This window comes from Zonotrichia albicollis, chromosome 1, assembly GCF_047830755.1.
Source record: "Zonotrichia albicollis isolate bZonAlb1 chromosome 1, bZonAlb1.hap1, whole genome shotgun sequence".
NCBI lineage: Eukaryota > Metazoa > Chordata > Aves > Passeriformes > Passerellidae > Zonotrichia > Zonotrichia albicollis.
Window position 1 is genome coordinate 137,001,375 of NC_133819.1, and position 13,115 is coordinate 137,014,489.

General features: G+C 38.2%; 1 protein-coding gene across 13 annotated transcripts in view; it reads left to right on the top strand.

Annotated features, from left to right (window-relative positions):
- LOC106630755 (uncharacterized) overlaps positions 1-13,115 on the top strand; it is a 38,990-nt gene that overhangs the window by 1,418 nt on the left and 24,457 nt on the right. The window lies entirely within an intron of this gene.

The window sequence follows — 13,115 nt, forward strand, 5'->3', positions numbered from 1 at the left end:
ATTTTAGATGTTTTCCTATTGCGCAACGCTCCGGTGTTCCGTGGGAGGGCGGGAGGTCTCGGACCTTGGCGGCCCTGCCAGCAGCCAGGGTTTGTCATACGTGCCAGGCTCCGTTCCTGTGGTGCCGGCTCCCCTGGCCCGGCGCTGCCGTGGGGCGGGCTGGCCCCGAGGGGCAGCGCCTGCCCGAGCGCGCTCGCAGATGGTCCTGTTCGAGGGCTTTTCTGTGTCTGTCTCCTTCTGCTCGGAGCAGATTTCGGTATGGAAATGACATTGTAACTTAACCCCATTTTCTTATTAAGATGGTTTGTTCAAATCTGGTTTTAATATTGTCCTGTTGTGGTTTAACCACGGGGGTCTAGGTTCTGTTTTCAGTGAGGTCATTGTAAATCTAGAATAACAACACCAGAATGACTTCATCATTTACATTCAGCATTGTAAAATCTGTGTCTTTTGTTTGTATTTGTAAGACGAGGGAGAAAAGTCTATTTGTGTAATGGGTACTATTGGTAACAGCAAACGTAACCAGCTGGAAATTGCTTACAAAATTTACAGGCATTTCTCAGACCCTTTCAGGTATAAGCAGAAAATATTTAAAGCTTGTTAGTGATTAACACAGTATGTGTCCTAACATTTGCATGCTTCAATATGGTTTAGCGACCACAAAATGGAAATGTGATGGCAGAACTGTATACACAGAAGTTATTTAGAAATGGCTGTGGCGTGGGATGTAGAACAACAAATGGAAATGCATGTTACGCATTTATTAGTCATTCCTTGTTTGATCATTATAGATACTTTGTATCAATCGCTTTCAAATCTGCCAGTCGTGCTATCCAGTATATCAACAGTCAGTAAATGCAGAGATACACAAACCATATAGGTAAGAACCCTTGAAGAACAAAGCAAAAAACATCCCTTTATGTTGTAAGAAGGAATAAGATTTTGATAACTTTCAGAAGGTTTTTTTCCATTCAATTTTACTATTGAAAAAATCCATTCAGTCTGATTCTTCTGTACTCTCACAAGTCAAGTTTCCACTGACGTCAACAGGAGTTCCATATAAAGGACAAGTAACAGGATTAAACACTACACAATGTTTGGCATGGTAGGTTTCCTAAAAGATCTAAGGGCTCTTACCAGGGAAATTAAGTCACCAGCATCATCAAGGGACTGGGATTTTTAATTACTTGAATCTTTATTTTCTTATCAGTAGATAAATGTGATGCATGCTAAGCACACAGACATAACATCCACAAATAGAAAGTCCAGTGCTCTTAAAATTAAATACCTATTTTCCTTGATCATTCAGCAGTACTTGCAGGCTTGAGCCCGTGCCAAGGGACTAATGAGAGCCTGGCATAGGCTTGGGCTTGTTGATTCCAGCCTCTTTCTTTTCTGTCTCCCACTGGCACCAGACTCATAATCTGTGACTGTGGCTTTATGGCAGAATGCAGTGCCTCGGGCAAAGCCAAAAGCTAGCCCCAGGAGGAAGGTGGATCCTAGAAATGGTACAATCAATAACACTGCACATGGGTGAAGATGCAAGGCATGTTAGGAACAGCAAAAGGATACAATGCACATCAGCTCTGTGCCTGCAGCAGTTCAGGCTTCTCAGAGAAACCCAAACTCTGCTCCATGAGGCTGCTCCTCCCCGCCACAGTTGTGGTGAGGTCGGTGGAATGACGCACGCCACTGAGGCCTGCTTGCATGTACAGGATGTGTAGGAGCAATTCCTAAAGCACATGTTCACAAATCCTGTGGCAACAGAAGCATTAAAAATACATTTCAAGCAATACAAATACAGAGAACAGATTAGATAATTACTGTAGCCATTTGATTACTCATGACTGACATTAACATTTTGGGTAGAAAAGATGCCAGTGTAATCTTGTCTCCCTTTCTGTCACTACCAGTACCATATACTGTGAAGGTTTTTAGAAACCAATAAAACCAGATGCCATTCTTCATCTCTCCTCAACTTCTTAGAGTCAGATCACATCCAAATGTGGTAAACAAATTGGTGTCCCTAGATTTGATGGTACTTCTGAATCATATTAAATACAAACAGAAGTAGCATCAATAGCTTCAGTCTGTTCATTCACTCAGATGCCTCCATGCTGTTTATGGTACTCATTTGTGGGCAAAGGACAGTACAAAGCCTGTACATCACTTAGGCCCCACTTGAATTCTGTTTTGAAGTTTTACATGTCACAGAACAGTTGTTGACTCTGTGCACAGGAAGGGCATATCCTGTTTGTGTATGTTTTATGAAATTTCCTGAAATATGTTTTTATTGTGATTATTATTACTTGTGAAGCACAGAAAATGTCAGTACAGATGGAAAATGGCACAGATGCTTCCGTATCAAAGTTTTTTTTTTCTTAGTAAGTTACCAACTTCTAGTAGTACTCTGGCTGCAGGAGTGATGACATGCCACACAGGCTGTAACCTGCTAGACATTTTTAGCAGAAGTGCATCCAGTGATTATGCTGTAAATCTACCTTTTAATTTTTATGGTAGATTTTCAACTCTGAAAATCTATTTGCAGTCTTTTTTTAACATTAAAAGTCATGTTACTGTTCAGTGCTGAGCAAGATGCAGAAGAACCTTGCAGTGCTCTGATTCATTCTAGCAATTCTGTGAAAGTTAAATGCAATTATGAAAATAAAAGTAATTTTTGGTCCTCGGTCAGGTTAGAGTTCTTTCTTGTATTACAAAAATGATGGTTTACTACTAATTTCTAATGAGAGAATAATGCAAGTACTAGCAAGGCAATCTTCGTGGCATGTCAGTGCAGTGGAAAAAGCCTGACTGCCTTTCTTTCTGAGTTCTAACTAGTGCTGACACAAGCCACTTCAATGCATTTTGAAAAATCCATACACACTTTGAATTATACCACATTTAAGAAACCTCTGCTGTAGAAATGAACAAGCTTGACTACATGAATAAACTTTATTTTCCATACAAAAGCTATTTGTCATGATTACGTGAAATTACATCCATAAAGCCATGTGCAGTATAAAATTAATGTCAATAAGGACATTTTAGTTAAGTCCTGCATCCTGCATCTTCTCATACCAGGCCAATGTATTGGTTCACTAGCTGCCATGATGTTTTGAACTGTCTCACAACCTGGCCTTTGGGTGTCTGGTCTTTACAGTTTCAGTCGCTATTTCCTTGCTCGTGTGATAGTATGCCTTCCTCCTCACATGAAGGTGTCTGTGGTCATCATCCTGATTTCTCACTATGTAACCTTCTGCAGATACACTCCATAATGTTTTGAAAACCCCTGCCTCCTGCAGCTGGCATTGTGCCATGTGGTAAACTCACATCAACTCCCACTGGAAGTCTATTACCAGGATGCACATGTGAGAGTATTGCAAGGAAATGGTGGCAGCAGCAGCTCGCCAGTCTGACACAGTACAACACTGCATATGCAAAGGATTTAAAACTGGTTTATAAAATAATCAAAGCCATCAGCTTCCAGCTGGTCACAGGAAAGTCACTCACTATTCCTCTGCCAAGAGGTGCCAGCACTATTTGGGAGATTTGGAGAAGACAATGTTAACTCTAGAATTCCTGCCCACCAAGGTCAGCATATTATAGATTCTTATTTTAAAAAGTTACTAGCATCCAAAAGTTTCTTGCTTCTGATACCCCCAGTAACTTCTGGAAGCAGAAAGTTACATTTGGATAGAGCATAAAACATTTTATTGTACTGGTACACTGACTGATGAAAATGAAAGTCGTTCTTCTGCTGTAGTGATAAATAGTTAATGTAGCTCATACTCAGATTTGGACTCACCAAATATTACAGCTTTAGAAACACTAAAATGAGTGCAGCGTGAATGAGAAGGGAATTCCCAAAAGACAGAATAGAAAGTTCCAAAGTAAACCTCTGTATCTTTCCAAAAACAAAAGAAAAGGTAGGAAATCAGTTTGTGAAACTGAACTAAAGAAAAGAGAAATGGAAACAAAAAAAAAGGAGTACCTAATTACACATGCTAAGAGATAGCTATGGGTAAAGGATTGAACCTTACCTCAAAGTACAGCTGAAAGAAATTACAGAAAATAGATTTGTGAGAAAATTTAGTATTTACCTTGGTGTCAACTATTACCATACAAATGTATGGTATATACATATCATATACATAAGTAATTGTATGTATGTAATTCTGTTAGGTTCTCTGATGAGTTTAATAATGCCATCTATCCTGCAAAGTGTAGATCAGTTAAATCACCTGAACTTAAAAAACCCACCAAAATCAGCCATATTGTTTTCACCTTCATTGCAGGTAAAAAGGTAAAATTTAGGAAGAAATGAGATTTGAACTTCTATGACAACTTGTTAATTTGAAATTAAACAAAACAAACAAAAAGACACAGCACACTATGAGATATTCTATTTTTATTATTAGAGACCATGCCATGCTCTGCTGTTGTTTGCTGAATGTGTAAATTGGAGGCACTGAAAATAGTATTCAACCAGATACCCTCTAAATGGGCATTCTGAGATTTACTTTACATGAGATCCTGCACAAAGCTCAAGGGAATGGTGACAAGATCCTCTTTTACCCTTTGAAAGAAGTTTCTACTCCAGCTACAGACAATGTAATGAAAATTCTCATGGGTTGGGAAAAGCGGTGCTAAGCACACAGAGGGACTATGGGCTGTGTGTAGAGCAGTGACCAAGCAGAGCTTCCACAGGAGCTCTCAGTTGCCCCCAGGATGGGAGTTAGATGGTGGCTGAACACCAATGACTGCACTGTGCAGAGCTCCCAAATGTCCTGTCTCAAAGGAATAAATATTGATTGGTTTTTTTTTTAGTTTCTTTGGCCAAAGTTTCACATCTAAATGAGCAGGAAAGAGCAGAACAAGCCCTCTTAGTAACAAAAGACCTTCATCTAGCTTTGTCCAAAAGCCCTTCACATGAATCTGTGTCTTTTGCCATCAATGGGTGTAAAGAAGAAGGATGGATACAAACCTTAACCTTTGATCCAAAGACTACACCTGAGGCCTCTGGTCCTAATGAAATACTGCAAATTGAACTGGACAATCCTAGCAGCCACATGAATCTGCCACTGAAATGGAAGTAGTTTAAAAGAAGCAATAAACCTGCCAAGGTTTGCAAATACTTAATAAATCAATGAAATAGCCACATAACACATATCTAGTTTTTGGTTCCTAGGAAAATAGTTGAGTTTTATTTTGATAAAATATCTGCTGGTTTGTTTACATTTCTGTCTAGGAAATACTTATAGTGAGATATAGAGAAATCTCTTTTGCTATACATTTCTACATCAAGCTGCCACTAAATGAAAAGTTCTGTATTCCCTATGAAATTCTGTGATAGGCTGAAATATTGGGCAAGGGACCTTCATATTTCCTGGGGTTAAGTATAGTTCTGAACTGTAACCAGTTTGTGTGTCAGAACTAATGTTTCTTTCTCTACACTATTAACTGCTCACTCATTCTTTTCTACCTGGGTAAAAAATTAACATTATTGTCCTATTTGTGTCAGCATTAGATGCCTTTCTCAGTGATAAGGAAACAACCTTGTGACTTCAGAAAGAATGCTTTGGAACTTTTCCTATTATATGCATATACTGATTTTTAGACTTTAAAGGCTACAGAAACCAAGAGGAAGTGCACACGCTATCGTGGGCTGGTTTTGTTTACATTTCTTTTCAACCACTTTATCTTCCTTTCTCATATTCCAGACCTGCACACACATACAAAGACATAATTTTTCAGATTTTTAAAAACTTTGTTTTAGGGAGGAGAGAGCTGTACTGCATTCAGCAGTGATGAACAGTAACTTCACTCATGAAAAATGAAAATAAACTCACCTGCTTTATATTTAGTTCTTTTTTTTTTTTTTTTGTAATGTACTTCAGTGTCTGGCAATGGAAAATTTAGTATTGGAAAATCTGGCAGTAAAATATTGTTGATTTAAAAATAATTTCTATTCTCAGAAATTGAAAGAGGAAAGCTCATTATGGGTACTATGTATGGTTAAGGCTTTGTATTTACTCAGCCAAGGTTTAAGCTCAAATTGGAGGGTTTAAACAGCTTAGTACAACAGCTGCTATCCATCTCACAAAGTTCAAATCAGTTCAACCTTTTCACTGGCATATGCCATCAAAGCAAACTGTAAAGCCAGCCTTGTAGGACTAGCTAAACTGTTTTCAGCACAGACTGAAAAAATAAAGAAAAGGTTCTTTCATGTCAGTTTTTCTGAATGTTGACCTGTGGAGTTGCTGATAGCTTCCTCACTCCTTGACACAAGGTATCGGGGTAACTATTTCAGATATGTTATCTTGCAAAGAGTTTAAACTGGGGATAATACTTCATCTCCAACTCATGTCAGAGCCTGGCCCCAGAATGTCCTCTGCAGATTAAAGCCTGAGGTGGTGTGAAAAGGAAAAGCAGTACAGAGCTGGCTAAACCAGTTTTTAGTCAGAAGGTCATTGAAAACTTCAGCCTGTGTCAGTGGATAACATCACTGGTTATCCCAGCCATGTTTAAGGCTTTGTGTTGGAGTGCATATTGTCACTCTATTCCTTTCTGTCAAAATCTTCTACATGCTTTTCCATCCTAGAGTGGATTTCATGGAATATCTCTGCTACTTGCTTAGGATGCAACAACCTTGAAAACAACCAGGCTAACTGACAATATTAGTGTCACCCTGCAACACTCCCTACAAATTATTAAAACATATCAGTGACAGAACTTAACTTTTCCATATATTTTCTTTGGAAAAGATAGCTTTCAGTAAAGTTAAATTGGCTAACTGCTGCTATTAGAGTAAAACGGTAATTATCTTCAGAAAAAAGTCGTGGAGTGACAGTATTTTCAAAAAGCACAGGACAATCTAGAAAAAATAACAATGGCTTTTTATGTTTTTAGCATTTTAAGATGCTTACTTTGGGCATGTGGGTTAGCACCCACTAAAAATAAAGATTAGTGTTAGAACCTAATCAGAGTTTTAGACACTTTGAAAAGTCATGGATTGTAAAATGCTTCTACAGAGTTCCTTTTGTTTTCCATATCTGTCCAAGCTGTATGTTCTTCCTTTTCAGAAGAAGTAGAAAATGGAGGAAAATTAGGAATCCAAATTCATGTCCACTTTACAGCTAGAGGAAGCCCCTACTTGCAGGTGGAATGCAGGACTGGGTCTTCAACAAGAATGAATAGAAAGTAGATGCTTTGAATTTGGATTGCTCCAAACTAATCTTAATTTAAAATTGCAATGTTATCTGAATACTTCTAATTTATCATATTCTGATGTATTGCATAGGTCACAAAATTGACTTTTCAACTCAGAAAGCAAAGTTCAGTAACGTAACTACTATTTTCATATTTCTTCATTTTTCGTGGTGGTTCTCACATGCAACTCTGAAAACTTCTATTCAGTAAGCATTAGCATTAGTCACCCTTCTTAAGGATTCTGACTGGATTAGCATTTTCCCAGGACTGATACACCACACAAAACTGGTTTGATTATGCAGCTCATTGTAAAAAGCCTTTCAAAACCTACAAAAAACTGTACATTGTGTACCAAATTGTCTGCTATTACAGATAACAACTGCAAATAATGATGAGCAGCTACCACCTCTCTTATATCAAAGCATTACAGAAATTATGTTGGCCTTTAAATTTTAAATGGCTTCCTATATTGGACCAGCAGCAGGATATAATCCCTTTCCCAACATTTGTTTTGAGCTGAATATTCTTTGAAGAATGGAACTCAAGCTGAATTTAGACATAGAAATTAATCTCATTGTCAAAGTTTAGAGGAGAAAGAGTTGCTTGCAAAAGCTGATTTTACCAAGAACATGATTTTGGTAGTCATGATTTTGTCTGTCAGCAATTCCCTGGGAAACAGGCATGGCTGACCAGTATTTTTACATGAGTTTGTCAGAATGCATAGCTGAAATTTTTGAATAAGTTTAATTTTAACATGCAAATTGTAAGTTACAAAAATGGTGAAAACCCCTAAATAATAAGTTCACAGAAGTGGAGACACTTAGCACAGTGATGTATTGACCCAGAAAAGGATCCATGATGGTGCTGTATAAGCTGTTATAGCTCTTTCAGTGTCAGTGACGTGTTGCAGTTGCCAGTGCTGAGGACAAATCCTGTAGAAAGGGATGCAGGCAGAAGAGTGGCAGTGTGAGGATAAAGCTGTGTACAGCCAGGCTAGAATACAGAGAGCTGTAAATAAAATTAATAAAAAGGCAACAGCCATCTTCTGTGCTTATCCAGATAACTTGCAATTGGGAATTAAGACTACTAGATAAACTTCTAAAAATTGCATGTTTTCCTGAAAGACATCACATCCTTTCTTTTGCTGTGGTCAAAACCAAGCATTATCAGTTTCAGCTACCATCTGAATTTCTATGCACAGTGGGGAAAGTTAAGAAACCTCCTTCTTGAATGCAAAGTAACACTGAAGGGTAACAGGCATAGCTGCTGTGTGAATAAAAATAGCTAGTGAGGTTGACTGTGCAAAGTCATAGAGACTGTGCTTTATTTGAAGAAATAGCTCAGATGGGGCTTGTCATTTGACACAGGGATGGTTTGACAGTATGAATTGGAAGCATTCAAACTAATTTGCCAGCAGTAATAAAGCCAGTCAGCTTCTGTTTGAAAAGGAAACAAGCACTTCTCGGACCTGAAATCTTGGTCAGACACACCTGCTGACAAACTGGATTAAAGACCATTTGTCACTGAATCCAGATCAGGTTGTATGACCTTAAAGACTTCTGTGGTAGAGCATCAGTGTTAACAGTATTCATACACTGCCAGTTCTTATTTTAAGAAATCAAAAAGCAGTTTTCAGGCAAACAATAGAAATTTTTTTATAGCATTTATCATCATAGAATGACAGGAAAAGGAAGAAGTAAAACTTAAGACATTTACACTGCTTCAATGAGTTTATTAAAACCTCTGATGCAATCAGAAACCCAGACTTTGAAGATTCCTGGAAAGTCTCTCCTGCCTAGAACAGTTCTTAATTCTGAAGTATCTCCATGATGAGAAGCAAGGCAGAGTAAAGGTCATCAAGCCTTTTCAAGCACTTTGTTTTTATAAGGATCCTTAAAACAGGATGCATCTTGAGGCACATCCTGCTTGTCTTGCTTAGGCCATGAGGCATGATGATCTGTACCCTCCAAAATAGAATCCTCAGACTCAATTTGGATTGCAAAAGTTAGGGTTTTTTCATATAGAGGGATTAATACGAACTGTTCATGCTAATCATTTACTTACTGAACACTTCTCAACAAATTGCTAAGGCTGTTTATCAGAAAGCTCTGGTAAAATGTGTAACTTTTACTTTGTATCCATCAAAAGAATGCAGTTTTAAGTCATTAATGAGTTTGCTTAATTTAGAAGAACCTTTTCATTGGAGACACACAAGTGATCTCCTAGAAAGGAAAAGAACCATCATTTCTGATGAATTTTCACAGTGACTATATGGTCACAGAATCAAGCTCTCTGCTAGAGTAAAGCTGTACCAAGCTCTTGTACCAAGCTCTCTGCCAGACTAGCACAAAACCTGGCAATTTAACAGAAGATGACTTCTCACAACCAATATGGGCTAATTTATACAGTGATGTAACAAGCTGATCTGTGATGAAGCCTTGCAGCACATTGCATTATCATCAAGATTTTATTGATAATAGTTCCACCATGATGGGCTGAACTCACAACACAGTTTGACTTGTGAAGGACTAAGCAGCTCTAGACAGGGACACAAAGGACATGAAAAGAAGACCTGTAGTTGATAAGAGCAAGAGCCAGGAACTGGTAAGCCACATCCTAAAGTTTCATTTGACTGGTCATGAGACAAGTACCAGATCTGCTGAGAAGCTGAGGAAAGGAAGTTCACACATGACAGCAGCTTCTCACAGTGAGCAGAGGCAGGCTGTGCTTGCTGCATGTGCTGGTGTGACTAGCTGGAATCATGAGCTTGTTCCAGCTCACTTCTTCCCACAGCTAGGGGCTACTCGTGAGATCCTGCACAAGCCTGTCAGTCCAATGGCATATTCCTCTAGGGTGGGAGCTGTGCCTCAATGTGTGACAAGGTACAGGGAACTTACACGCCAAATTACAGCCATTTCTATCCCAAAAGACAGTTGGCTAAGTGTGGTTAACATCAATTCATATCAAGTATTTCTGCACAGAATAATGGAGACTGGGATAATACAAAAGCCCCTCTGGGCAGAAATAGCTTTATTTTGGACTGGAGTGCACACAAGGCAAAGGGCTGATCAGTAGTGTGGGCAGAAACAACAGCTACAAACGGAAGAGCTCTGAACAGCACTGCGAGTTGTGCAATACAGGGCGTCTATTGCACATAGGCTGGCACAGTCAGCTGTACACTCCCTGACCTTGTTAACTGCCCCTCTCTGCCTCATGACTGTTCTTCACAAGTGATGTACAACAGCAGGCTGACATTTTCCCACAATATGGGTTCTGGGGAAAAGGTTAAACAGGATTCACCTGTAGCAGGACTATTCCAGACCCAAGAAGTTACTACAAAACTGAAAGGCACTTTGGACAGCAACTACATGGAACTTCACAAGCAAATTACTATTTTTTCAATTATATAATTTGTCCAGTTACAGTAACATTCCAGAGGCAGCCTCAGACACACACCAATAATTAACTGTCTTTAGAAGAATCTGTAATTGTTCTGAGCAAAAAATTGCAATAGAGCCAAGTTCAAAATTCATGGATTTTTTTTTAATATGACTATTACATAATGAAAACTCGGTCTAAATTTTAAGGGCAAAAACATACAGTGACATTTCAAAATTTAAATATTCTTATAAATAAGGTGTTTTAAAATACTCTTAAATTTAGTTCTATCAGAATAAACCTAAATTCAAATGAGACTTAATTCAACTTTTTTTGGACCTTCTGCTTGATGACATTTTTCTGCATTAGCTATACAGTTTTTGCCAATAACTCCTTTAATTTAAAAACAAACTGAATCTCCTCTGTAAAATATCACCTATCTCCTTTCCAGGTAAGCAACAACCAACATCACTGTTAAATACCTCCCACTTCTCTTGTCTGACTTTACCTTGCAAAAGAATAAGATAATAAGTGTGGATAGCTCAGAATTATGTATATGGGATAAATAATATCTTGATCTTTGTTAAAATTCTAAGCACTGAATGCTGACAGACTTGAAAAGTAGATTTTATTCAATGGCTTCAGTGTAGGCTTTTCACATAAGTTTGTGTCTTCTAGTTTGGTAGTATTGGTAAAAATGACCCTAATTTATCCACCAGCCTTAGGTTTGGTCAGAACTGGGACAGAACTCAGGAAAGGAATTGGTATTATCAAATTCCATTGTCTCTATCTGCTCTACAGTCTGCATATTAATATATCCATGCTACCATCAAACCTCCTTAAACACTATGCTGCATTTATCCATCATTATACACCAGGAAGAGTCTATATAATAGCAGCAGCACATGACTGTAATGACCTAATTAAAAAGGAATTATTTTCCCTTGAGAAGATAGATAAGAGATGACAGGGGATCCTTTAGCATTAATAAAACACGAAATAAACTTGACTGCATGGGATTGGCTTTGTAACAAACTAAATATTTTATTTGATTACAAGGTATTTAATGGTTTGTGGATGTGGTATGGAGCTGAGACATCTATTTTATGCTAATATTTGTAGAGGAGATGAACAGGTTTTTCTAGTTTAAGTGTTCTTAACATTAAAGTCAGGCTGATCAAGGTAATAGTATAGACACAATGTAACATTATTTACCTTTTCTCCTAACTGACTCCTACTTTAGTTTCCAGGATTCATGAACTATATGCGGTATTATTAGTATGTATTTTTTAAATGAATATTATTCTTTAGTCCAAATTTCTTCTCTTTATAAGTTATTGTTATTTCAGTAAACACTATTTTCCCCCAATACATCCACATTTCTTTTGACGCATCTCAGTCTCGGTCTTGGTCCACTCTTGAGTCAGTCTTTCTGATGTACCTTATCTTAATTCTGCTATCCAGAAGGGCCAGTTTTGGAACTGACATTTTCCCTTCCCCAAATTCTCCATTATAATGTTATCTCTGCTCTTTAAGAATCCCTGTCTTTCCTTTCTCACCTTGAATCTACTTCTGTGGCTAATTCACAGAAATTATCCAGGCCTTTTCTCTCTCTTTCTCTGCAAATATTCACCAATTCATCTTGCTCTGCTTTCCATTGTGATTTGATGGATTTCTGACAATATCAGTTCATGCCTTGTTTTTCAAGCATCTTAGCTTGCCTTTTGATCTTCCTGACTGCTTCCTGAAGAGCTCTGCTCAAACTAAATGTGCCGTTTCTACCTCTTCTGTCCCTTACATCTTCCATAGTGCACACACAGTATTTGACTCCTCTGGAGGACATCTAAACTCTTCCAATGAAAGACTCGTCTACATCACAAGCCCTTGTACTGTTAATGACATCTATTCTCCAACCCCACAATTAAGATTTCAAGTCCTTTATATGTCTGCAATGATAGCAGCCTGAGCTAGCAGACTTATCCTTACAGGATAGTAAGACCTTAATTAGCGAAATACTCTTATGAGAATGTAACTGAGTTAGAAAACTGAATCTTACCTTCTTTTTCTCCCACTATTTCTAAGGTAAAGGGTAGTACAGAGAGAAGGAACCAGGACCAGGCAGACTATTCATATTTCTGTGTCTTCCAGTGCTTCTACAAATTGGCTATTCATTTTCCCCCATGCTCCTGTTTTCTGAAAACTTTATAGACATATGACACTGCTTGTTAATCTTCATTTTTTTCTCAAAAGACTTTCATTGTTAATACCAATTCTTGTCCTCTCAAATCAAGAAACAGTCCCTGAAACTCCTTGATAGTGGAAGCATACTAGATTTGTCACAGGCTGGTGGATGGCCCTGGAAGGGTGACATTAGCAGAAGTTCCAGGCATCACTGTGTCATGGTCTCACAACATCAGGCGCAGCTGGGTATCTACAGATTGCTCTATCAATGACCTTATCAGATCAACCTGCAGCAAAGTGAGGCTAAGGATGTCATCAAAAGTGTGTCTCTTACACACATCATGAGC